The sequence below is a fragment of the Rhinoraja longicauda genome, chromosome 2, assembly GCF_053455715.1.
Source record: "Rhinoraja longicauda isolate Sanriku21f chromosome 2, sRhiLon1.1, whole genome shotgun sequence".
Classification (NCBI taxonomy): Eukaryota; Metazoa; Chordata; class Chondrichthyes; order Rajiformes; family Arhynchobatidae; genus Rhinoraja; species Rhinoraja longicauda.
In genome coordinates, this window is record NC_135954.1 from 55,609,839 (window position 1) to 55,636,257 (window position 26,419).

The following is a 26,419-nucleotide window of genomic DNA, read 5'->3' on the forward strand; positions in this document are numbered from 1 at the left end:
TGGGACATATGGGTCGGTGTGGGCACGTTGGGCCGAAGGGTCTATTGTCTGTTTCCACGCTGTATGACTCTATGACCCTTGTATATAAACTGGTACTTTTAAGATCAAATTCATGTTTGCCAGTTTGCCTACAGAGCAAATAGGTCTACAGGGGATGCCATTGACACTGCTCTTCACACTGCACTGACCCACCTTGAACACCAGGGGAGCTATGTGAGGATGCACTTCCTCGACTTCAGCTCTGCCTTTAACACGGTCATCCCGAGCAGACTGGTCACCAAACTTTCCGACCTTGGATTTTCCCAAACCATCTGCCAATGGATCAAGGACTTCCTGACCAACCGCCCCCAGACCGTCAAAATAGGCCCTCACCTCTCCTCCACCATTACACTGAGCACCGGCTCACCACAGGGCTGTGTGTTGAGCCCCATCCTTTACTCCCTCTACACTCACGACTGCGCCCCCACCCATCCCACCAACACCATCATCAAGTTCGCGGATGACACGACTGTGGTTGGACTCATCTCAGAAGGAGATGAGACAGCCTATAGGGATGAAATCCAAAGGCTGGCAGCATGGTGTTCAGTGAACAATCTGGTCCTGAACTCCTCCAAAACAAAGGAACTTATAATTGACTTTAGAAAAACCAGTGTAGATTACGACCCACTCTACATCAATGGGGTCTGTGTGGAAAGGGTACCAGCTTTCAGGTTCCTGGGTACGCACATCGCAGAGGATCTTACCTGGTCTACCAACACCATCACCACAGTAAAGAAGGCACAGCAGAGACTCCACTTCCTGAGGATCCTCAGGAAAACCAACCTGCAGGAGAAGCTCATGTTGTCCTTCTATCGCTGCTCCATCGAGAGTGTGCTGGCATACTGTATAACCACATGGTATGCCAGCTGCTCAGAAAAGGACAGGAAGGCCCTTCAGAGGGTCATCACGACGGCCCAGAAGATCATCGGCTGCTCACTGCCCTCCCTGGAGCACCTGTTCAGCCTACGCTGCCTCAGTAGAGCAGGCAAAATAATAAAAGATCCATCCCACCCCGGCCACCGTCGTTTGTTCATCTGCCCTCTGGTCGACGTTTCAGGTCGATCAAATCCCGAACAAACAGACTTAAGAACAGTTTTTACCCCAGGGCCATACGAGAACTGAACACTACCTTTGCACTAGGCAACACCGTTAAAAAATCTTGTACTTAATATAATTGTATTTAATTGTATTTATGTATTTATTTGTTTTTGCATTTATTGCATATATGTTTGTACGCACCGTCAGGATTGGCTATTTTTTAATTTCGTTGTACTCGTTGCAATGACAATAAATGAATATTATTATATTATTATTATGTTGCTAGAAGTGATGAAAATAATTTGGATTTACCACACAGAAAAAGGCCAATCAGCCCATCAAGTCTGTGCAGACTTGCATGGTTTCATATATAATAGTTGGACAATTGCAAGCAGGTGAAAAGTTAACATGCATTTCCAAAGATGTTATAAAACAGAAATTCAGAGATTCTCACAGGTTACGCATTTTGATTTATGCCAACGGTATGTTTTAAATAAGAATGACCTAAATGCACACTAAGGTATAATATATTTAACTGCTGATACTTGGACCATTTGTCAGCCTTTTATCAAATTCAAACATGAAATAACTAACAATTTCAAGCTTGTTGCTGATGAAAGTATTAATCGACACAAAAAAAGCTGGCCTCTAAATATAGATTTACATGTAGCATAATCTTGTGTGTGATGATCTTGTCACACAACCTTGCACAGTACTCAGGAACATTATAAAATATTATTCTCAATTAACAGCATTTTCAGAATCTGATCAGTGGGATTAATTTAATAATGAAAATATATAATATTATGATGTAAGGCCTTCAGCAGAGATGAACACTATAAAACTTTGCTCTTTCCGAAAATCTAGTTTCAAAATCAGCAGTATTTTTTTAACTGTATTGTTCAGTAGCTGGGAATGAATCTGGAGTAGACTCGGTGATTGAATGGCGGAGTAAACTTGTTGGGCTGAATGGCCTAAATCTGCTCCTATCGCTTATGAATTTACGAACATGAATATTAGAGTTAATATGCTTTGTTCATTTCTTGAGGTAGGGGAGCAGAATTAGGCCATTCAGCCCATTAAGTCTATTCTGCCATTCAATCATGGCTGATCTATCTTTCCTTCTCATCCCCATTCCTCTGCCTTCACCCCATAATCCCTGATACCGGAACTAATCAAGAATCTGTCAATCTCCGCCTTAAAAATATCCATTGATTTTTCCTCTGCAGCGATCTGTGGCAATGAATTCCACAGTTTCACAACCTCGGACTAAAGAAATTCCTCCTCGTCTCTTTTCTAAAGTTATATCCCTTTTATTTGGAGCAAAAGTAGGCCTCATTGCCCCTGTAACCCTACCCCTCGCCCTGCTTTTTTCTGTCTGAATCTTAAGAAGAACTTTGTTAAATTTTGGAGTGTTCACCCAGCTTCTGATCTCCACCATTGTCAGGGATACTGTCAGCACTAGCAATAGTGAAGTTCCATGCTTTAGACTGGATGATGCAGGAGATTGCTTTCATTGTGCCAGCTTCCCTGATGTGGTAATAGCCTGAACTCGATACTTGAATTATATTTCAATGAGAATTTGAACATGGTTGAGAGTTAATTTTACCTCAAATCTTCGCAGGACTGAAATTGAGCAGCTGGAGCTTGCTTGCAAATTCCAATAAGGCATTACATGCTTTAGGCAAGGGAACCAGAAACTTTGGATATATAACTGTTAGCTCACTTACAGAAATCAATTAGGTCTGACACCATTGATGCATAAGCACCAGACCAGCAACTGAAAGCATCAGCAGGGCCAACAGAGTGATGTGATGCCTTGAATAAATAGTTCCTATATCAGAAATAAATCTCACTGTTAGGAATGGATAATTTCTGTATTGCCAGGAAAATCATTCATCATGTTGTGGAAGTCAGAGTGCTGCCACAAGATCTACTTTCACAATGAAGCATGGATCAATTTGAGAGAAAGGTTAAAATTATAGGCAAGTAACTATAATTTCCCTGGCTTCCCAAATAATCAGAATGAAAGATTTTGACAACTTGTCCTGATAGATATTCGGAGTGCAGATTTCTTAAAGAAGCAAATGCATCTAAAAAATCAAGACTTCCAAAAATGGACACAAGACATAATAGAGCTGATTGTTGCAAGAATTAATTGCAGCTGCTTAAATTTAGATTATGAAACATTGCTATAAGAAAATAACTGCAGATGCTGGTACAAATCGATTTATTCACAAAATGCTGGAGTAACTCAGCAGGTTAGGCAGCATCTCGGGAGAGAAGGAATGGGTGACGTTTCGGGTCAATAGACAATAGACAATAGACAATAGGTGCAGGAGTAGGCCATTCAGCCCTTCGAGCCAGCACCGCCATTCAATGCGATCATGGCTGATCACTATCAATCAGTACCCCGTTCCTGCCTTCTCCCCATACCCCCTCACTCCGCTATCCTTAAGAGCTCTATCCAGCTCTCTCTTGAAAGCATCCAACGAACTGGCCTCCACTGCCTTCTGAGGCAGAGAATTCCACACCTTCACCACCCTCTGACTGAAAAAGTTATTCCTCATCTCCGTTCTAAATGGCCTACCCCTTATTCTCAAACTGTGGCCCCTTGTTCTGGACTCCCCCAACATTGGGAACATGTTATCTGCCTCTAATGTGTCCAATCCCCTAATTATCTTATATGTTTCAATAAGATCCCCCCTCATCCTTCTAAATTCCAGTGTATACAAGCCCAATCGCTCCAGCCTTTCAACATACGACAGTCCCGCCATTCCGGGAATTAATCTAGTGAACCTACGCTGCACGCCCTCCATAGCAAGAATATCCTTCCTCAAATTTGGAGACCAAAACTGCACACAGTACTCCAGGTGCGGTCTCACCAGGGCCCGGTACAACTGTAGAAGGACCTCTTTGCTCCTATACTCAACTCCTCTTGTTACGAAGGCCAACATTCCATTGGCTTTCTTCACTGCCTGCTGAACCTGCATGCTTCCTTTCATTGACTGATGCACTAGGACACCCGGATCTCGTTGAACCCCCCCTCCTCCTAACTTGACACCATTCAGATAATAATCTGCCTTTCTATTCTTACTTCCAAAGTGAATAACCTCACACTTATCTACATTAAACTGCATCTGCCATGTATCCGCCCACTCACACAACCTGTCCAGGTCACCCTGCAGCCTTATTGCATCTTCCTCACAATTCACACTACCCCCCAACTTAGTATCATCTGCAAATTTGCTAATGGTACTTTTAATCCCTTCGTCTAAGTCATTAATGTATATCGTAAATAGCTGGGGTCCCAGCACCGAACCTTGCGGTACCCCACTGGTCACTGCCTGCCATTCCGAAAGGGACCCATTTATCCCCACTCTTTGCTTTCTGTCTGTTAACCAATTTTCTATCCATGTCAGTACCCTACCCCCAATACCATGTGCCCTAATTTTGCCCACTAATCTCCTATGTGGGACCTTGTCGAAGGCTTTCTGAAAGTCGAGGTACACCACATCCACTGACTCTCCCTTGTCGAGACCCTTCTTCAGTCTGACGAAGGGTCTCGACCCGAAACGTCACCCTTTCCTTCTCTCCCGAGATGTTGCCTGACCTGCTGAGTTACTCCAGCATTTTATGAAACATTGCTAATTTGGTTTGAAGCTTACTCCCTCCCGGTGCAGGTATTGGTTTGCATAGCTCTCTGGAAATAGTTTTAAACCTTTAACACTTGTGGAGGTTTTACTCTTTTAATTCTGTCAAAGTTCTTTTTTATAAAGTAGTGAATAGAAATGTCTGATGCACGTATGACACATGTACACATATGTATTTTAGTTGGAGATCATATGTGATAACAAACAAGAATCACATGTTTAGTAGCTCTCTTTGTGATTTATGATATTCTTGGCACTGTGTTCAATAGAAGCCAATTTGCATGGCAGATTGGCAATGAGAAAGTAAATCAAGATACAAACATAAGGAAATAAATCATGGGCAATTAGCTTTGTGAATATTAATTAGCTCTTTAAAAAAAACTAATCCTGTAGATGCAAGTCTATCATTGGGGTTATCAAGTGGGCACCTCCCTTCATTGGTGTTTTGTTGAGTTAGGCCCATGACACCTCGGTAAGGCATCCCAGATAGTAATGTGTAGGAAAGAACTGCAGATGCTGGTTTAAATCGAAGATAGACAGAAAAAGCTGAAGTAACAGCGGGACAGGCAGTATCTCTGGAGAGAAGGAATGGGTGACGTTTCAAGTCAAGACCTTTCTTCAGACAGTAGATAGTAATTCAGCACTGACCACTCATTGTGGTAGGATGATTCAGTTACCTGCTCCCATGACAGCTCCCAAAAAGAACAGCAAGGGAGGATGTGGAGACTCTGCAGATGCTGCAATGTTGATCAAAACATCCAAGTGCTAGTGGAACTCAGCTGGTCAGGCAGCATTTGTGGAGACGATTTTTAAGGTGAGGACTCTTCTTCAGACAGGGGACGGTATTGTCCTGAAATAAACTTTGCCTTTAATTGAATGATTCAGAGGGTTCAGCATTAACCTATATTGGCATGAAATGGTAAAAAAAACTTTGTGTGTTCTGGTGTGACATCATCAATCTTAGCAGGAACAGTATCAGAATTAAAAAGGTGACTGAACGCCTGTTCAGATTGTAGCTGATTATGTTGGCAGCCTTCCGCATAGGATGAGGAGGGTGAACATTTCAACTCACACACAGAATGGAAAGAAATGCTTTTCCAGAGAAAATAACAGTGGATGTTAATGGGATGTTAATAGTGAGAATACCTACACCAAACAATGTGCTAGAGGAGTACAATATGGGTCCGAAACCTGAAATGTTCAGGAAAATATAGCACATTAGCAATATCTTTTTAACCCCGTGAATTGTGAGAGATGTTTTGGTCTGAGATGATGTGCAAATTTTACCCAATTACTTCAATTTGATTCCTTCAGAAATTGGAGAAAATTATTAATTTGAAGCTAAGAATAATAAATCAGGTGAGATTATTAGCAGACATGTTGTCTTGTTGAGCGACCTGTCTCAGCAGTGGAATTTTAGCATATTTTCTGACTGTGCACTGCAAGATTTAAAAAAAATTGTGATCTGATCTATGAACAAATTCAATTTAAATTATTGAACATGCAGACTCTTTCATTTTGCATGCAAAGTGATGGGTTCAGTGGAGAAAGTACCGAGGAATAATAAGAAATTCATCCAATGCAGTGAAGGGTAAGACAGGTGAACCTTGCATGTGCAGCAGAAACTATCAATTCAGAAGTGCAACATGTTTTAACTGTCAGAAAGGAAAGTGTGTCCTCAAAGTGCAAGGCTAAGGCTAAGACTGTCAGCCAAAAACAAATCTAATAATGTGATATTTTCACAAAAAGGAAGTTCACAAAGCAAGAAGTCATGTAGATTAAGTTCACACAATATTAGAGCCAGGAAGTACAATGGAGATGTGGGAACCTGCAGGTGCTGGATGCTTGAACAAAACATAGAGCAATGATGGAGCAAGAGCTGGCTAGTGGTAGGTGGATGCAGGTAAGAAGGTGTGGAGAATTGGTTTTATTTGACACTTAAGCTGCCAGTGGCAATGCCAGAGAGCAGATTGCTTCAAAACATAAGCATGATGCTTCTGCACTGTTCTGCAGATTGATATGGCAGCAATGTAGTTAATCATGGGCATAGATGCAGATCTCAGGAGAGCACAATGCCACAGCTAGTGGCGCCACTGCCTTGCATTTCCAGTGATATGTGTTCAATCCTGAGTATATGGATGTGCATGTTCTCCATGCAACATGGTCATTTGCCCTGGATGCGCTGGTTTAGTCCCGCAGCACAAAGGCACATAGATTGGTAGTTTAACAGCCACACTAAATTGCCTTTAAAGTGTAGGGAGTTGGTATAATCTTGGAGGAGTTAATGGGAATGAAAAACCTGTAGAGTGAGATTAGAGTGGGAACTTAATGATCAGCGCAGACTTGAAAAGGAACTGTTTCTGGGGAGTATGACTCCATGACTCCATAAATAAGTTCAGCCAAGTACCAATGGCAGAATATAATGAACTGGTAAAGATATTCCGATGTGGTATTGAAGTTAGAGCAGATGGTCACTAAATCGAGCTGTAATGGCTGTAATCTGATTAATCAAATCAACCTACTTTGATAAGCAAAGTGTAGCTCAGAGACAAGATCGAAAAGGGATGTTCATTAAGGTTTCTTTCAAATCCTACTTAGACATTAAGGCTCTTCAAATGAGAGCATGTGGGTAGATCTTATAGAAATGAGAAAGTGGCGGTGTAGTGGGGGGGTGATCATTTTGCAAAATACTGCAAACCTAACAGTCAGAGGGATAGCGGAGCGATTATGCTGGAAAATCATACAAAGGAGTAGAGACAATAGAGTCGTAATAGTAAGGGATTTAAACTTTCTTACTGGGAATTAACTGGGATTGTCTTAGTGCAAACAAATTAAATGGAGTAGAATTTTAAATGTGCAACCTTAAATCCTTTTAAGCTGATACTTAGGTAGTCCTACTAGAACAAAAGCCAGTACTGGACCTAATCTTAAGGAATGTAACTGGACTTTCTCAACCTGTCCTGCCACTTTGCCACTTTGAATGAACTGTGCACACATACACACCGCAAAGTCCCTGCTCTAATATCCTCCTTAGAATTGATTCCCCGCTACATTCTAGCACTGTAAACTGTCCGGGACACCAACAATTCCAGCAGATCACTTTTCAATGAAGGTCTCATACACATGAGGTCTCAGATTGTGTTCTGCAACTGATGCCTCAGCATAATTATTTTCATGATTTTGAATGGATTGTGTTACATATTCTGGATTACTGTCTTCTCACTGCTATGCATATACACTAAATATTCCATAAAATGTTTAATAGAGTCGAGTAACTCTTAGCCATGACAACAGTCGTCATGTTACATTGTTTTTGGTATTTTGCAGGATAAATTCAGTCACAACAAGATCCACTTTCTTTGTTTCATAAGATTCTCTATATCAGTACTTCTAGTTTCACGTTACTTTATATCCTGACTTCTGCACAGGATCATTGTGATCTCTAAACTTTTCCCCTTTCTGGTCATTAGCTTCAAGTTATACAATCATCTCCTCTGACCTTCCCTTTCTCAGTTATCTCTAAGATTTTCACCTCTGATCTGACTGTGTTCAGTCTTTACTATCACAGTGCTGCCACCAGGTATTGGAATGACATTAACACTTGTAGCAGAACCCTTCAGATTATCTTTGAAAATAGGAACTGACTCTGTATTGTAGCACAGTCTTCTGTCAAAGAATCCAACTCAATCTATGTTTGATCCTTTCAGCAATTTACAAATCTGAAGAATTTTGTAGAGGTTAATCTCTTCCCCAAGACCTGTGCACTCTCACCTTCTCCACCTATGTTGTGTTTTCCTGGAAATACCTTGCTGATGAATTTAATGCTGACTGAGCCTTTTAATAATAATAATAATAATGCATTACATTTATATAGCGCTTTTCAAACACTCAAAGACGCTTTACAGGGATTTCTAGAACATAGAGAAGTGAATAAATAGATAAATAAGTAAACGAACAGAGAAAGGAGACAGAAGGTGAGGTGACCTTCAATGGTTGAAGGCAGTGCTGAAGAGGTGAGACTTCAGTGATGTTTTGAATGTGGTGAGTGAGGAGGAGTCTCTGATGGTTTGGGGTAGTGAGTTCCATAGGGTGGGAGCAGCGATGGAGAAAGCCCTGTCCCCCCAGGATCTGAGTTTGGTCCGGATGGGGGGGGGGGGGGGACAGGAGATTGGCAGCAGCAGAGCGGAGGGTGCAGGTGGGAGTGTGCATGTTGTATGTTGTAACATGTTGATTCATGTTATAACAAAACCATTCCTCTAAGATCTCTGTAAACTCATTCTGTCATGCTATTAATACAGATTCCACCTTTCCTTTCGAACACCTGTTTTTGAGGTTTGTGAATAGCCCCATTGTCGAGTGCATAGAACATAGAACATCGCAGCACAGGATTAGGCCCTTTGGCCCACACTGTCCATGCTGAACTTGATGCCGTTAAACTGATATCATCTGCCTACACTTGATCGATAATCCTCCATTCCCGGCATATCCAAGTGTCTATTTGAAAACCTCTTTAATACCACTATCATGTCTACCTCCACCACCACACCCGACAGCACATCCAGGCACTCATTACTGTCTTTGTAAAAACCTTGTCCTGGATAGCTCAGTTGGTGGAGCATTGGACTTTAAATCTGAGGGTCCAGATTTCAAATCCCTGATCAGGCGATAGCTTTCTGCCACATTGAGAAAATATGAGCACATTTGGAATATTACCATAGGGCGGCACGGTGGCACAGTGGTAGAGTTGCTGCCATACAATGCTTGCAGAGTCAGAGACCCCAGTTCGATCCCGACTATGGTTGCTGTCTGTACAGAGTTTGTACGTTCTCCCTTTCACCACGTGAGCTTTCTCTGAGATCTTCGGTTTCCTCCCACATTCCAAAGATGTACAGGTTTGTAGGTTAATTGACTTGGGTTTGTATATTTGGTATAAGTGTAAATTGTCCCTAGTGTGTGTAGGCCTGTGTTAATATGTGGGTATCGCTGGTAGGCCGAAGAGTCTGTTTCCGCTCTGTATCTCTAACTAAACTAAACATCTCATTTGAAATTTCTGCCTCTCACCTTAAAGCTATGCCCTCGAGCCTTTGACATGTCCACCCTTGGAAAAAGGTTCTGCCTTTCTACCCTTTCGAGGTCTCTCATAATTTTATATACTTCTATCAGGTCTGCCTTCAACCTCCAATGTTCCAGAAAGTGGCAAGTCTGAAACTTGCAAGTCACTGTTGAAATGACTTGTGATTCGGCTCCCCATAATGAATGCTTTGTCATTGGCCTGAACTTGTGAGATATTCTCCCCTGCGACCACCCTTGGTTAAGTTCTTGGCCAGCTTGTTACCTTGCAATGCAGCCTGTTTCTTGACAGCAAGAGTGCCTTGATTATCACTACTGTTATTGACACTTTCTGCTCTGATATTCCTCTGCTACCATGAGACAACACTTGCGTCATTTGTGGACTTGCAGCAAAATAAACAAATGCCTAACTCAATGTTTGCTGCCCACACAATCATCGTTGAACATTTGTGGCTGTGGAAAATGCTTTCAGGATGCTCTCTCCTTCAAAGTTAATATAGATTATTCACATTGCATACTCAGTTCTGGAGTTGCTATATTTACATTACATCCTTAAGAACTTTGTTCAATTTGCTCAGCATGTGCTGTCTGTTCATACCAAGTATAGAATCATACGCCACATCCAAACAAACCATCGGACACCAATCTCGATTAACCCTACAGTAATTTCTCCTTTATTCTCTTCACGTCCCCATCACATCCCCCAAAGCTCTACCACATGCCTACACACGAGGGGCAACTTGAAGTGTCCAATTATCCTGACAACCTGCGTGCCGCCTGGAAGGAATGTGTTAGATTGGCTGTCATAAATTTTCCTCTGTTGGTGTTTGTGCACTTCCATGTCAAGAATCAAGAGTGTTTTATTGTCATATGTCCTAAAATAGAACAATACAATTCATACTTGCAGCAGTACAACAAATATGTAAACAAAATACTCCGTAAACACCATAATAAACAACAAAAATGTTCAGTACTTAAAAAAACAAGCAAACAATAATAGTGCAAGGACAAAAACAATGCTCCCCAAGTCTATGTAGTTCAGAGCTTAGTTGGAGGTCATTGTATTTAATAGTCCTGGGAAGAAGCTGCTCCTGAACTTGGACCTTCTTCCCAATGGCAGGAGTGAAATGAGAGCATGGCCAGGGTGGTGTGGGTCTCTGATGAAGCTGGCTGCCTTTTGGAGGCAGCAATTCCTGTAGATCCCTTCGCTGGTTGCAACTTCGTCACCACACCAATCTTCATGTATTGAAGAGTTTGTGTTTAAAGCACTTGGATTATGGCTTCTACTTTCTCCCAATGCTGCAGGTAGTTGAACAGTTGCAAGGTGCCACAGTTTAAGAATAAGGGGTAAGCCATGTAGAACTGAGATGAGGAAAAACTTTTTCAGTCAGAGAGTTGTGAATCAGTGGAATTCTCTGCCTCAGAAGGCAGTGGAGGCCAATTCTCTGAATGCATTCAAGAGAGAGCTAGATAGAGCTCTTAAGGATAGTAGAGTCAGGGGGTATGGGGAAAAGGCAGGAACGGGGTACTGATTGAGACTGATCAGCCATGATCACATTGAATGGCGATGCTGGTTCGAAGGGCCGGATGGCCTCCTCCTGCACCTATTGTCTATTGTCTATTGTCTATTGTCTATTGTCTATTGTATACCACCATTTTCCACAACTATCTCATTTGAGTTTCCCAGGAGAAGCACAGTCCTGCAATCTGACAGAATTGATTCAGTCCACTCCCATTATATCTGGTACACACTCATAGACCATGAACATTCAACACGAGGAAAGCTGGAGGCCCAGATGGTATATCTGGGCGAGTACTAAAGTCTTGTGCTACTCAGCTTGCTCCAGTGCTCACCATAATATTCAACCTCCCCTTGGCCAAGTCCGTGGTCCCTGCATGCTTCAAAAAATCCATCATTGTACCGGTGCCAAAGAATGCCTCTCCAGCGTGTTTAAATGACTACCGACCGGTGGCCCTCACCTCGGTTGTCATGAAATGCTTTGAGAGGCTAATCAAGAAGCATATCTGTGCCCTCCTTCCTCGCAACATGGACCCACTGCAGTTCGCATACCGTCCGAACAGGTCCACGGATGATGCGGTCTCCCAGGTTCTGCACACCGCTCTCTCTCTTCTGGACAGCCAGGGGGGCTATGTGAGGATGCTGTTCATTGACTTTAGATCAGCATTCAACACAATAGTCCCCAGCAGACTGGCTGAGAAGCTGCTGGAACTGGGGCTTAGCACCCATCTGTGTGCCTGGGTCCTGGACTTTCTCACCGCCAGCCCCCAAGTGGTCAGGATGGGGGAACACACATCTAGCTCCCTCACCCTGAACATAGGATCCCCCCAGGGCTGCGTCCTTAGCCCCCTACTGTACTCCCTGTACACACATGACAGTGGGGCCAGGTTCAGCTCAAACTCCATCATCAAGTTTGCTGATGACACTGTGGTGGTGGGCTGGATCTCTGACAATGATGAGAAGGCCTACCGGGAGGAGGTGGCTGATCTGGCACTCTGGTGTCAGGACAATAGCCTCCTCTTGAATGTCACTAAAATGAAGGAGCTGATTGTGGACTTTAGAAGGGCTAAACATCCAAGGACGTACACGCCACTGGAGATAAATGGGTCTACTGTGGATAGAGTAGTCCGCATCACAGAGGATCTGACATGGGCAATGCACATTGCCGCACTGGTGGGTAAGGCAAAGCAGCGCCTTTACCACCTTAGACAGCTGAGGAAATTCAGAGTGTCTCTGAGGATCCTTCATTGCTTCTACTCTGGGGCTGTAGAGAGCATCCTGTCCGGCAACATTACAGTCTGGTTTGGGAACAGCTCTGCCCTGGACAGGATGGCCCTGCAGAGAGTAGTGCATTCGGCAGAACGCACCATGGGAACTACACTCGTCCCCCTGCAGGACCTATACATCAGGAGGTGCAGATCCAGAGCAAGCAAGATTATGAGGGACCCCTGCCACCCCAGCAACGGACTGTTCCAGATGCTACGGTCAGGCAAACGCCTCCGCTGTCACGCTGTGAAAACGGAGAGGATGAGACGGAGTTTCTTCCCACAGGCCATCAGGACTGTCAACTTTTATAACTCCAGAGACTAAATCTTTGTCTACATTATAGTAACTTATTAACTTTATTTATAAGCTGTAACTGTAATTCTTTTTTGTGCACAATCCGCAGGCATTGCCACATTCATTTCACTACACATCGTGTATGTGTATGTGACAAATAAACTTGACTTGTCTAACAATAAGGCCAACAGGTATACCTGTTCTCACATTGGGTTGATGACCCTGCACATTGCCAAATAATTTTTCATCTGCCTCAACAGACAATGAGTGAGGTCTTTCAGATACACATCCAGGCCCATGAAAGATCCACTTGTTACTGCATTGATATGTACATTTATTGTTATTTCTCACTGAATAAGGAGCACTTATTATCTTCCTCACATGTGCAATAGACAACGTTACCTTTTTCCATTTCCACCTTATTATTTGACTTTATAATATCCACGATACCCAAGGGGGATTCTAAGTTTTCTAATTTGCAAATTCTTAACTTGCTCCCTTGAGCACATTGGCACTGCTTTTTTCACCACCTGCTGCACTCTTCACTGACTTGTGCCTCTTTGCAATTGGCACTTCCCTATAACCATTGTAGCACAAGGTTTACCTGAAAAATTCTGAGGCTGGGCAGCTCCTGTTACATCCAGACCTACACACTTGTGTGATTTACAGTCTTTTTACCCTTTCCTCTCACGAGACCTCACGTTTTACTACTGAACCCAATTACAATGTCCACGTGACATAGCCAAAAAAAAGAAAGCCACATAGCTACCACCATTTCTATATGGTTGTTTCATGCTATAGTCTCAGAATTGTGCCCTGATCAAAATTACCTTTTGTTTTTATGTATCATTTCCATTCTGGTGTCCATTCCACACATGACATCAAGCATTAGTTCTAACTAAATGAATCATTTTGCCTGAATGCTCTCATCCCCAGATTTGCACAGAAAGTGTACCCATCATACCCATTCTAAAGACGGCACATTTTTTCTGTCTTTAGTCTGATCAACACTCACTAAGTTACTGTTCCCTTGTGCATATTTGAAGCTCACAGCTCCAAAAAATCTCTGACACTATTAGATTAAGATTGAAGTTCGGACATTATGTTAAACCTGTACAAGACATTTGTGAGGCCACCTTTGGAGTACAGTGCTCAGTTTTAGTCACCCTGCTATATGACGGATGTCATTAATTGGGAAGTGTGCAGAGAAGACTTATGAGGATGTTGCCAGGATTTGAGGGCCTATGCTAGAGGACGTGTTTGGGCAGGTGAGGATTTTATTCCATGGAGTGTAGGAGGCTAAGGACTGATGTTATAGTTATGAGGGGTATAGATAGGGTGAATGCAGAGTTTTTTTTAACCCAAAGTAGGGGAATCAAGAACGAGAGGGCATAGGTTTAAGGTGAGTGGGGCCTTAAAGATTTAATAGGAACCTGATTTAAGATTTAATAGGAACCTGAAGGCAGACATTTTCACTCAGAGGGTGGTGGGTATATGGAACAAGCTGCCAGAGGAGGTAGATGGGGCACATACTATAACAGCATTTAAAAGATACTTTGACAGGTGCATGGATCAGAAAGGATTAGAAGTTTCTGGTCCAAATCTGGCATATTGCACTAAGTTAGATGGGGCATCTTGGTCGACATGGACGGGTTGGGCTGAAGGAGCTGTTTTCATGCTGGAAGACTCTATGACCCCCTATCCCTTCAAGGTTTTCACTATGTGTTCATGTGAAACCTCTTCTATAATGTGCAGCACAGTGAGACCCATTAGTGTTTCAAATCCCTAAAACCAGCAATGGTATTGCCATCCATTTCTCAGTTCTATACCCTCTCACACAATCTCAACAATATCCTTTGCCTTCAGGAACTTTTTCACTCATTTCATTCAGACATGGAGAATAGTTGATTTGACTTCTAACTTTCCAGTGCCTATCATCAGCACTGCTCTAATTAAAGGTCTGTTCTCTCATTAACTTGCTACTCCCTCAGTAAGTCACATTCCAAACATATTGCAGTGAGAGCAGAATTTCTTTGCGTTCCTGTTACATAAGGAGATAAGTTGAAGCAGGGCTAAAAACTGAACTTCTTTTATTGAAGGCAGTAACTCTCAAATAAAGAGAAGACACCAGACATTTCAGATGCTGGAATCTTGAGCAAAAAAACAAAAGACTGGAGGAACTCAGCCAGACAACATCTGTGGAGGGAATTGACAGATGAAGTTTTGAACAGGAGTCTTCCTTGGACTGATGCAGTAGGGGGAGAAAGCTGGAAAAGAAAGACCGGGTTGGGCCAAAGCCTGGCACATAAGACATGAATACATGTGAGGGGGGGGGTGATTGGCAGATGGGTGGAGTAAGTGATAAAGTCGAGAGGTGAAAGGAAGACAAAGGTTGTCAGATAAGGAGAGAGTGAAAACTAAAGCGAGATGGAGGGATATGGGTGGAAGGGTACAGCGGGAGGGATGAAGGAGGAGATAAAAGGAAAATATTAGACGGGGATGGGAGATTAGCATATGATAGGGAAAAACAGCAAGGTGACTAGAGTGGTCATAGATGGTGGGAGAAACATGGATAAGGAGGGCATGGCAGAGGTAAGAGAGGTGGAGTAGTGGGGATATTACTTGAAAGTGGAAAATTCCATTGGGTTGTAAGCGGAATATAAGGTGTTGTTCTTCAATGTTCCATGTGGCCTCATTCTGCCAATGCAGGCCAAGGACAGAAAGGTTAGTATGGGAATGGGAAAGAGGGTTAAAATGGTTAGCAACCAGGAGATCCTGAATGCATTGGCAGACTGAACACATGTTTGATGAAAAGATTGCCTAGTCTATGGTTAGTTGTAAAATCAAACAACCTAATTTCACTTAAAAATCTGAATTCGTAATTATATTAAAATTTAATTATTGCACCAGTATTTTTCAAATGTGAAGAAACTCACGAATGAAAGATTTTCACTTAATCATTGAAGTATTTGAAACCTTTGTGTGTGTCTTTGTGTCCATATGTGTGTTATTGATTTGTGACACGGAGTTGAATTTTAATTACTCTTATCAATTATCTTGTAAATGCTTGAGTGTACCCATAAATTAAATCTGTTTTAGTTAGTCACTTCTAATACTTTATTTTCATGAAATAAATCTGACTTTCTTAAATATGTCCTTTTTTTTCATACTACAATAGTTGAAGAGCCTATTTTAATTACAATCAGGCATTCTTACTTCACAGGTTACCTGAGGTTAAAGTGGACTTTAAATAATAGGCAGAAACATTTGCATCTTAGAGCATCATTGAGGATTCCTATATTTATTGGGTACATTCATTGTTTCCTTTCTATCTTGGAGATAGTGAGGTAACCTTTCCAGTTATTCACTCTGGGAACTTTGGATGTCCATGTCTACAAACTCAGGAAAAATTGGCAGGGAATGTTCATACAATGATTATGCACTGGCTTTATGTTTGTCCCATTATCTTAAATGAACACAAGGGGAAACAGGGTGGTGTCTAGCTTAATGTGCCATTTATTTAGCTGGGATGCTGAATTATGTCCAGTTTCCATAACCAACACGGAGAACAGGGAGAACATGCAAACTCCACACAGAAAGCGTCCAAAGACAGGATTGAATCCTCATTTCTGGCGCTGTGAGGCAGCAACTCTACCGCTGTGCCAATGTAAATTGATGGACAACCAAAGACACTACGTAAATGCAATACTGTTGCAGTTGTTCCTGTTTAAATGATTACTTAAATCGGGCAACCTCCACCTTTCTTACCCAAAAGAATGGCACTAATGTCTGTGGTGATGAAGTGCTTTGAGAGAATGGTAATGGCACATATTAACACTCACCTCAACAAAAACCTGGACCACTACAATTTGCCTACTGCCACAACATGGCAACAGAGGATTCAGTCTCGCTGGTTCTCCACTCTGCACTGGACACCTGACAATAAAACCATGAATGTCAGGTTGTTGTTCATACACTACAGCTCAGCGTTCAATATCATCATCCCCTCCAAACTGGCTACCAAGCTCATGGAACTGGGTCTCTGTGCATTCCTCTCCAAATGGATCGTCGACTTCCTCATCAACAGACACCAATCTGCATGAATTGGCAGCAACATATCCTCCTTAATAACCACCAACACAGGAGCACCTCAAGGCTGTGTTTTCAGCCCTATGCTCTATTCACTCTATACTCTTCACTGTGTCAATGGATACAGTTCCAACTTCATTTTCAAAATCCCTGACAATACCACCATTGTTGGACGAATTACAGATGATGATGAGTCAGAGTACAGGAGAGAGATCGATCGACCGACCGAATATAATAATAATAATATATTCCTTTATTCGTCCCACACCGGGGAAATTTACAGTGTTACAGCAGCAAAGTGGATAGCAAGAGAGCAAGAGATCATTCATTACAAATAAAAGATACAAAAATTGTCATCAGTTTTCTGTGTGAATGGTGCCAGAACAACAACTTTACTCTCAGTATCAACCAAGGAACTGATTGTTGACTTTGGAAGAGGAAGATCAAAGATCCACTAATCTGTCTATATCAACCAGACGGTGGTGGAAAAAGTCAAAACCTTCAAATACCTGGGTTTGCAGATCTCTGAAGATCTGTCCTGGACCCAGAATATTCATTCAATCATAAAGATCATAAATCATCAATGCCTCTACTTCTTTAGAAGATTGAGGACTTTTGGTATGTCAATGAATACTCTCTTAATCTACATGAGTATAGTAGAGAGCATATTGCTTGGTTGCAACATGGTCTGGTTCGGCAACTCGAACGCCCAGGAACAAAGAAGATTGCAAAAAGCGATGAATACTGCCTAGTCCATCATGGTTACTGACCTCCCCACCATCAAAGGGAAGGGATCTATGGGAGTTGCTGCATCAAAAAGGCAGTCATCATCATCAGAGACCCACACCACCCTGTCCACACTCCCATTTCACTACTGCCATCAGGAAGAAGGCAGAGGAGCTTGAAAACGGTAACATCCAAGCTCAGAAGCAGCTTCTTCCCAACAACCATCAAGCTATTAAACACTACATATATCTGTATAGATATCCAACACGTCTACTTTCTTAGAAGGCTTAGGAAGTTCAGCATGTCCACAACAACTCTCACCAACTTCTACTGATGCACCTTCCATTGACTCCATTTATACCTCATGCTGCCTCGGCAAGGCTACCAACATAATCAAGGATGAGTCATATCCTGGCCATTCCTTCTTCTCCCCTCTCCCATCGGTCAAAAGGTATAGGAGGTATAGGAGTGTGAAAGTACAGCTGTTATCAGGCAACTGAACCATCCTACCACAACTAGGGAGTAGTCCTGAACCACTATCTACCTCATTGGAGACCATCGGACCATCTTTCATTGGACTTTACTGGCTTTATCTTGCACTAAATGTTATTTCCTTATCATGTATCTGTACACTGCAATTGAGGAAAAACGTTTTCAGTCAGAGAGTTGTAAATCTGTGGAATTCTCTGCCTCAGAAGGCAGTGGAGGCCAATTTTCTGGATGCTTTCAAGAGAGAGCTGGATAGAGCTCTTAAAGATAGTGGAGTCAGGTATGGGGAGAAGGCAGGAATGGGGTACTGATTGAGAATGATCAGCCATGATCACATTGAATGGTGGTGCTGGCTCGAAGGGCTGAATGGCCTACTCCTGCACCTATTGTCTATTGTCTATTAATTGGCTCAATTGTAATAATGGATTGTCTTTCCGCTAACTGGTTAGTAGGCAATAAAAGCTTTTCACTGGACTTCGGTACACATGACAATAAATTAAACTAAAACTAAACTAATATATAAGTTTAGGTTAGTTTATAAATACATATATACTGAACTTATTTTTTGGTGTTTATTATGATGTTTAGCGAGTACTATGTTTATATATCTGTTGTGCTGCTGCGTAAGAATTTAATTGTTCCATTTCAGGACATAATCTCCTTACCTGACTCCTGACTCTTGACCCTTGAATGTGTGAGTGTCAAAGTGGGTGGTGGCAAAGTGGTTGATTGTAGTGGGCATCACAGCTGAGCCCAGTCATCCAATTATTCATTAATCAGGCATGTGCAATGTTCTCAAACACGACTGAAACAAAATTCAGGATTCCTGCTGGAGATTTCCCCTCTTTACTAGGCCAAGAAAGAAATAAAATGCTGCAGGCCACGTCAGAACCTTGATCTGACTCCCAGAGGAGATCAACTTGACATATTGGATCCAGATTAACATTGGGCATTGCAATTAATTCCACACCAGGCTGTTCAGTTGCCAGCTGTATTGCTGAGGGAGCCCAAACCATTTTATTTTTATGTTCTTGTATGTACAGCTATAAATCTTACCCATGGTCTGACAGACCACAACTTGGAATGTGCACTCGGAATTCAAGAACAATGGTATTAAATTAATAATCTGTAAATAATAAATCAGATTACATGGTGTTATTACAATTTCTCAGAAAGAATCCTGGGAGTGAATAACAGAGTCTGCAGGAAAGTTTATGCTTGCTTGAATTGAAGATTAACAGCATAAGTATGTAAGAAATGAGATCATTTTTCTTTGTCCCTTTGGGAATGTTTTGTCATCGGAGAAAATGATGACAGATCTTTTATCCCAGTTGCATCTTCCTGGCAAATCCCCATAAACCCTGATTCCCTAAGTGCTAATATATATGTTCTTTGTCCAGTGTACTCAATGACTGTGTGTCCACAGCATTCCGTGATGGAGAATTCAAAAGAGTCACATGCGTGTAAGTGAAGAGCTTCCTTCTCATTCTAGCCCAAAATTCCTCAATTAAATATCATAACCGTCCATTCTGGATTCAACAATCAGGAGAAATATTCCCTATAATTTATCCTACCATGTCCCATATGAATTGATTATGTTCAGTGGACACCTCTTATTCAATTACATTTTAAGTATATGATCCTACTCCTAGGTGAGAAGAAGGAGTTGTAAAGAGAAATTGAAGGGGATATTTTATTTTACCAAGTCACCGGTTGATATCTGAAAACTGCCAGTGTAAGTGGTAGAGTTGGATACCATGATTATGTTTAAGTGATATTTAAGAAAATATGTAAAAGGACAAGATATAGAAAGATATGGACCTAGTGAGGGTAAATGGGATTAGTGTAGATGGGCAAAAGTTGCCATGGACTTGATGGGGTTGAAGGGTATCTTTGCCTGCTAAACAAATTAATGACTCTATGACTTAACTCAATCTCTCCTCAAAGAACAGTTGTCATCCAGAAATTAACCTGGTAAAAGTTCAAGTCAATATCCTGCCATTTCCCTGAAAGTCCCATGTCCCATTTCTGTTTCAAATGGACAAAGAGCATTTGGAAAAACACACAAAATTTTCTTTGATAGGAACAAGTGATCAAGCAAAAAAGCATTAGAAAGAGCACAGGACTTCCCAAACAATACAACCCACCAACAGCTTCCCACTGCACCTATAAATGGGAATGGATGCAAGTTTTGCCTAATGTAAAGTACATGTCTTTTCAGATAAGGAGATTATAATCAGTACCAAATTTTCCACTTCCCAAGATAGTTACAATAATTAAGGTTAAAATATACACTAAATGTATCATGTAGCAGCGTATGCACATTTTACTCTGCCTCTGAAGATTGTTTTGATTAAAATCATTGCAATTGAATTTCAGAAGTAGAATTGGTGGAACTGAATATGTGGAGAGGGATACACACAAAGCCAATGTGTCTAGTGCTGACAGCAAAAGACAAATTTCTCCCCCTAGAATAATTTTTGAAATGAATGACTCTCTAGGTAAAGGAGAAATAGTTTACTATAGTCAACAGGGATTCAAAAAAAGATAAGCATGCTTGACTAGCCTTAAATTATTCCTCCCAACTGACCACCCCACCATCGAACAGATCTACAAGAGTTGCTGCCTCAAAAAGGCAGCCAGCATCATCAGAGACCCACACCCCCCGAGCCATGCTCTCATTTCACTCCTGCCATTAGGAAGAGGTATCGTAGCCTGAATATTATAACATCCAAGTTCAGAAGCAGCTTCTTGCCTACAAACATCAGGCTATTAAACGCAACAACCTCCAAATAGTCTCTGAACTATATACTGTGTAGAAAGGAACAGCAGATGCTGGTATTGATAAGATAGACACAAAGTGCTGGAGTAACTCACAGGTCAGGCAGCATCTCTGGAGAAAAATGACGGGTGATATTTCAGGTCAGGACCCTTCAGTCTGAAGAAGGGTCCCACCGCAAAAGGTCACCCATCCATTTTCTCCAGAGATGTTATCTGACCGGCTGAGTTACTCCATCATTTTGTGTCTCTCTCTGAACAATATGGATTTGGGGACATTACCTTTGACTTTTTACTACTATTGTGTATTTACTTGTCTGTTTACTTTACATACTGAACTTTTTTTTTGTTTATGATGGTGTTTTACAGAGTAATATGTTTACATATCTGTAGTGCTGATGCAAGTAAAAATTCCATTGTTCTGATTCAGAACATTTGACAACAAAACCCTCTTGACTTGACAATGGACTTGAGATTAAAGGATTAAAGGAAAGCAATGTAAATGGCGCATGTATACCTTAAGAAAGCCATTGACAAGTTAGTTTATGGAAAATTTAAAGAGAGTTTGAGGGAGAAATTTGTCCTTGTATGTGCGTAATATGTACTTAGCATAAGTGCTTTCTATGCCACTGCTGAAACCTGGCCTGATCAACTTCAGTAGGACCAAATTTTGGAAGTGGAATTCAAGGCACGTTCCATGCATGTTTAATACATATGACCAAGGACAAATTTCCGCACCACTGAATTAGATGACAGAAAGCAAATGGAATTTAAAGTTCAAAGCAAAATATTGTGAAAATGTGAAATAACTGATGATACTGGCAGTTCAAGCAGGATCCGAGGAAAGAGGAAAAAATAACATTGAATGTCAATGAAAGTAGATGAGTTAACACTTGTTTCTCTGCCTTCTGAAAATATGCAGCATTTTCTGCATTAAAAAAAATGCTTTTCTGATAGAGCTGAAGCTATGAACTTTCAGCTGTTGATTAGAGTGGTAGGAAGGAAGACATTTATTACAAGGTCATTCTATAATCCAAGGATTTCTATAAGATTACCATGCTGACAGCTTTGGGTGGCTTTCAGCTCCAGCACTATTTATTTACTGCTTCTAACTGGAGGAAATGAATTCCACAGGATTCAGATGTAAAGTCAGTTCTAATCTCATGGATATATCAATGATTTGGTTATTAGTCTGGAGGGACTGGCATTGGAATTTACTGATACCAAAAACAGAAGGTATATTTAATTCCTTCAAAGAGCAAAGGGAGCAGTAATAGGATATTGATAAGATGTGGGAATTATTTAAAAAGTGCCAAATGGAATTGAATACTAGTATGCATGAGGTGATAAATATATGTTTTTTTTTAAATAGTAACAGCAATAATTTTACTGAATCATAGCAGGCTAGATGCTGTAGGCCATAGAAGAGCAGAGGGGTTTAAGAATACAGACCAACAGAATATAAATGGCTGGGGAAAAAAAGCTATTGGAGTCTGGATTTTATCATGAGACAGAACAAAAAATTAAACAGTAATGAAGAGCTTCTACAGAATGTAAACAATACTTCTACAAATGATGGGAAATGTATTGGGGTAAATCTTAAATGCAGATTGACAAGGATGCTTGTATATATCGGAGGAATCAGAACTACTCAAAATGGTGCAAAAATTATGTTGTTTCTCTGAGGAACAAAACAGAATCAATAGATGCCACAGGACAGATTATTTTATCTTTGCATTTAAATGCAATTGCTGATGTAGATTATTCAAATGGCTGGGTGAATGAAGGCTGGAATCACCCATACCCCATGTTCTTTTCACATTAGTTAACATGTTCCCATCAAATCCACAAACGTACCATCTTGTCAAGGTGAAAGACCTATTTTTTGAGATATAATGTCTTTTTTTTTTAACAACAATAGACATAAAACTTGAACCAAAATCAGTGCAGGGAGGAATTTAGACTTTATGGAAGGAAAGGGTGAAGGAACATTGATTTTTGTTCTCACTTTATACACCTTGTGATAAAATAGCTGAAGAGCTCAGTGAAGGAGATCTGTAAGTAATTGAAATGAGTTTCTGTTTTCATTCCTATCACCATATAAATGATATTGCAATGTTCAAAATCAGAATTTCACCCTCCATTGGATCTCAGCACAGACTGGTGCTTGGATATAACAACAACAACTTGCTTATATTTTGTGGCTCAAAGTTACAAGTTTCCACCTCTTTTTTTATACATTGCAAAAAAACGTCTCTTGGCATTTAATTTATGATTTCTTATAAAATCAAATTTTCAGGATGAAGAAACCATGGTCATATTTTGCTATAAGGGAGTGATTGCATGATCTATGGGTAAATGCATTCGCAGGGAGCTGAAGTCGGAAAATAGAGATGACAGTGTGACAGATTTTGAAACATTTCTATGGAAAGGAATAACAGCTCCAGTTTCTTTCTGGTATAGAAACGTAGAAACATGGAAAATAGGTTCAGGAGTAGGCCATTTGGCCCTTTGAGCTAGCACCGCCATTCAATATGATCATGGCAGATCATCCAGAATCAGTACCCCTTTCCTGCTTTCTCCCCATATCCCTTGATTCTGTTAGCCTTAAGAGCTATATCTAACTCTCTCATGAATACATCCAGTGAATTGGCCTCAACTTCCATCTGTGGCAGAGAATTCCACAGATTCACAACTCTCTGGCTGAGAAAGGTTTTCCTCATCTCAGTCCTAAATGGCCTTATACATCATTGGCAGCCTTGTGAGGCAAGGACACATGACCACATTGATATCAACTTTAAAAAATAGGTTCTTACAATAGCCAGTCAGCCCCAGTTTACATTTACAAGGCACCCCACACATTTAGTTATATCATTAAACATTTAGTTGTGAAGGTTAAGCACTGACCAGATGCTACATCCAAAATAACTTGCTGGTAACTTTGAAACTATGACTTTAACTATGGTTTCTGAAAATGAACAGCTCCACGATGAATAGCCCAATGAGTAGCCTGATCTTCAGATTCAATTATTGCTCAATGTAGACAGAAAGGTAAAAGAGCTCTATCACTTCAAAAATAAGTAATTGTTTGAGGTGAAGCATGGTGTGAAACACAATTGGTTTTTGAGCAGAATAATCATACTATTATAGCAATACAACATCTGGTCAGTGCTTAACCTTCACAACTAAATGTTTAGTTATATAACTAAATGTGTGGGGTGCCTTGTAAATGTAAACTGGGGCTGACTGGCTATTGTAAGAACCTATTTTTAAAGGTGATATCAATGTGGACATGTGTCCTTGCTTCACAAGGCTGCCAATGATGTATAAGTAGCTTAGTAGCTTTTTTTTTAAGATGATCGTGCCAGATAAGCAAGTTGACCCTTGCTAATACGAAATCGGGACAAATGCTGGTGAAAGACACAAAATGCTGGAGTAACTCAGCATTTCTGTAAATAGGCAGCATTTCTGGAGAGAAGGAATGGGTGACGTTTTGGGTCGAAACCCTTCTTCAGACTCAGTCCCACTGAATTACTCCAGCAATTTATACCTATCTTCAGCATAAACCAGCAACTTGTGATATATTTCTAGGCATTAGGTCAATGATACAGAGCACACCATTTGGTCCAATAGATCCATGCTGATACTCATCTGCCACCAAAGCCTCTTCTCCCTCCTTTTCATTTCACTTCATCACAATATTTCACCTCCCACATAATAAGTTGCAGTTCCTTAAGTATTATTCAACTATTCCTTTTAGCAACAAGTTTCACATTCTTACAATTTCCTGAGCAAAGAAGTTTCTTCTGAATCCTCTTGGGATTTATTGGTGACTATCTCATGCAAATATGCATATCACAAGTTTGGTGATCCAGGACAAATGGGAATCTATTCTTGAAGTCTAAGAAAGCATGAAAATTACAATAACCTCCATCTGGTCACCCCTTAACCTTTTTAGATTGTTTAGTCTTTTCTGTTAATTATATCCTGTCACTTTTGGTCTCTTCCCTGTGAATCATCTTTGAACTTTTTCCAAAGCACAGTCTTTTTAATTATATGGAGACCAGAACTGCAGACAGTACTCCGCCTTTGATCTAATAAAAGGTCTATACCAGTTTAACACAATTCTCCTTCCGTTCAGCCCCAAATGAAACAAACAATAGGGTTTTGATCTTTGTTTTGTGGCCATAGATAAGTGCAGCTCTCCTTTGGTGTCTGTGCTCCAACCTCCCTTTGTCCCTGCACCACATTGTATTCAAGATTAGGAGAGTTCTCACAAAGACAGTGGATCAAAGATGGTCAGTGGGCCGAAGGGCCTGTTTCCATCCTGTAGCTCCAATCTAAAATCACCAAAAGTTGTAGTTTTCATTCCAAAATATATGCACGGGCACAGTCATCCGGGGATTTCAATGATGGGGGAAGCAGATAGCAAGCAGACCATGAGGGGTGAGATGGAGGAGAATGGACAGGGTTTCAAGTACACCATTTTGCATTCATCCTCGCATGATGAAACCACAACAGCTTCCATTTATAAATCACCTTCAAAGCAATGTCAATAGGCATCAGGAACACATTTAAACAGGCAAGTATTTTAACAACACTGAACTACTGCAAACCAAGACCTTAAAGTCAAAGAATGAAAGAAAACCAGTGATAACTAAAATGAGGTAGGTGAGGAGAGCATTGGGAATAACGTGGAGATCCCACGAGAGACAAGGCCATTGGACAATAACAATAAAAACCCGCTAATCTTACATTAATTGAGGGTTAATATATAAGGTAATTAAGCATCTGACAAGAATGAGGGAACTGTTTCCCACAGAGTGTAAATGAAAAAATAAAAAATCTAGAACAATCAGCTGCCCAGTTGGAAAATGATCAGGTAGTGAGGGAGTGATAATGAGCAAAGAAGATCTAAATTTACTACAATATACATAGATAAATAAAACATAGAACATAGAACAGTACAGCACAAGAACTGGCCCTTCAGCCAACAATGTCCATGCCAAAACTAGAATAGGAAGGATTTCTTAAAATATTCCTTTGCTGCATCATGGAACCATTCCCAATCAGTGGTATTTATACCAATAACTAAAAGTTTAGTTAGCAAGAGTTTCCTATAGCGAGATCAAGAAGCAGACCAGGAAACTTCCTTCACACTGTCACAGTCTCCTCAAGCAACCAGACTAGCCCTGTGGGAAAAGAAATGCAGTGAAAACCACCACCATGAAAAGCTGCCAATCCCAACCAAGGAACAGCTACCATCTGGTCACAGGTGTGACTGGAAGACCTGGAAGTCCCTCAATAGGCTTCGTACAGGGATGGGCCGATGCAAGACCAATATGAGCAAATGGGGCTATACAGATGCGACAGACACTGAATGTGAATGTGAAACATCTGTACAATCCATGTCACACCTACTACGATGCCCACTTCTTGGTGAATAATGCTGCCTGTA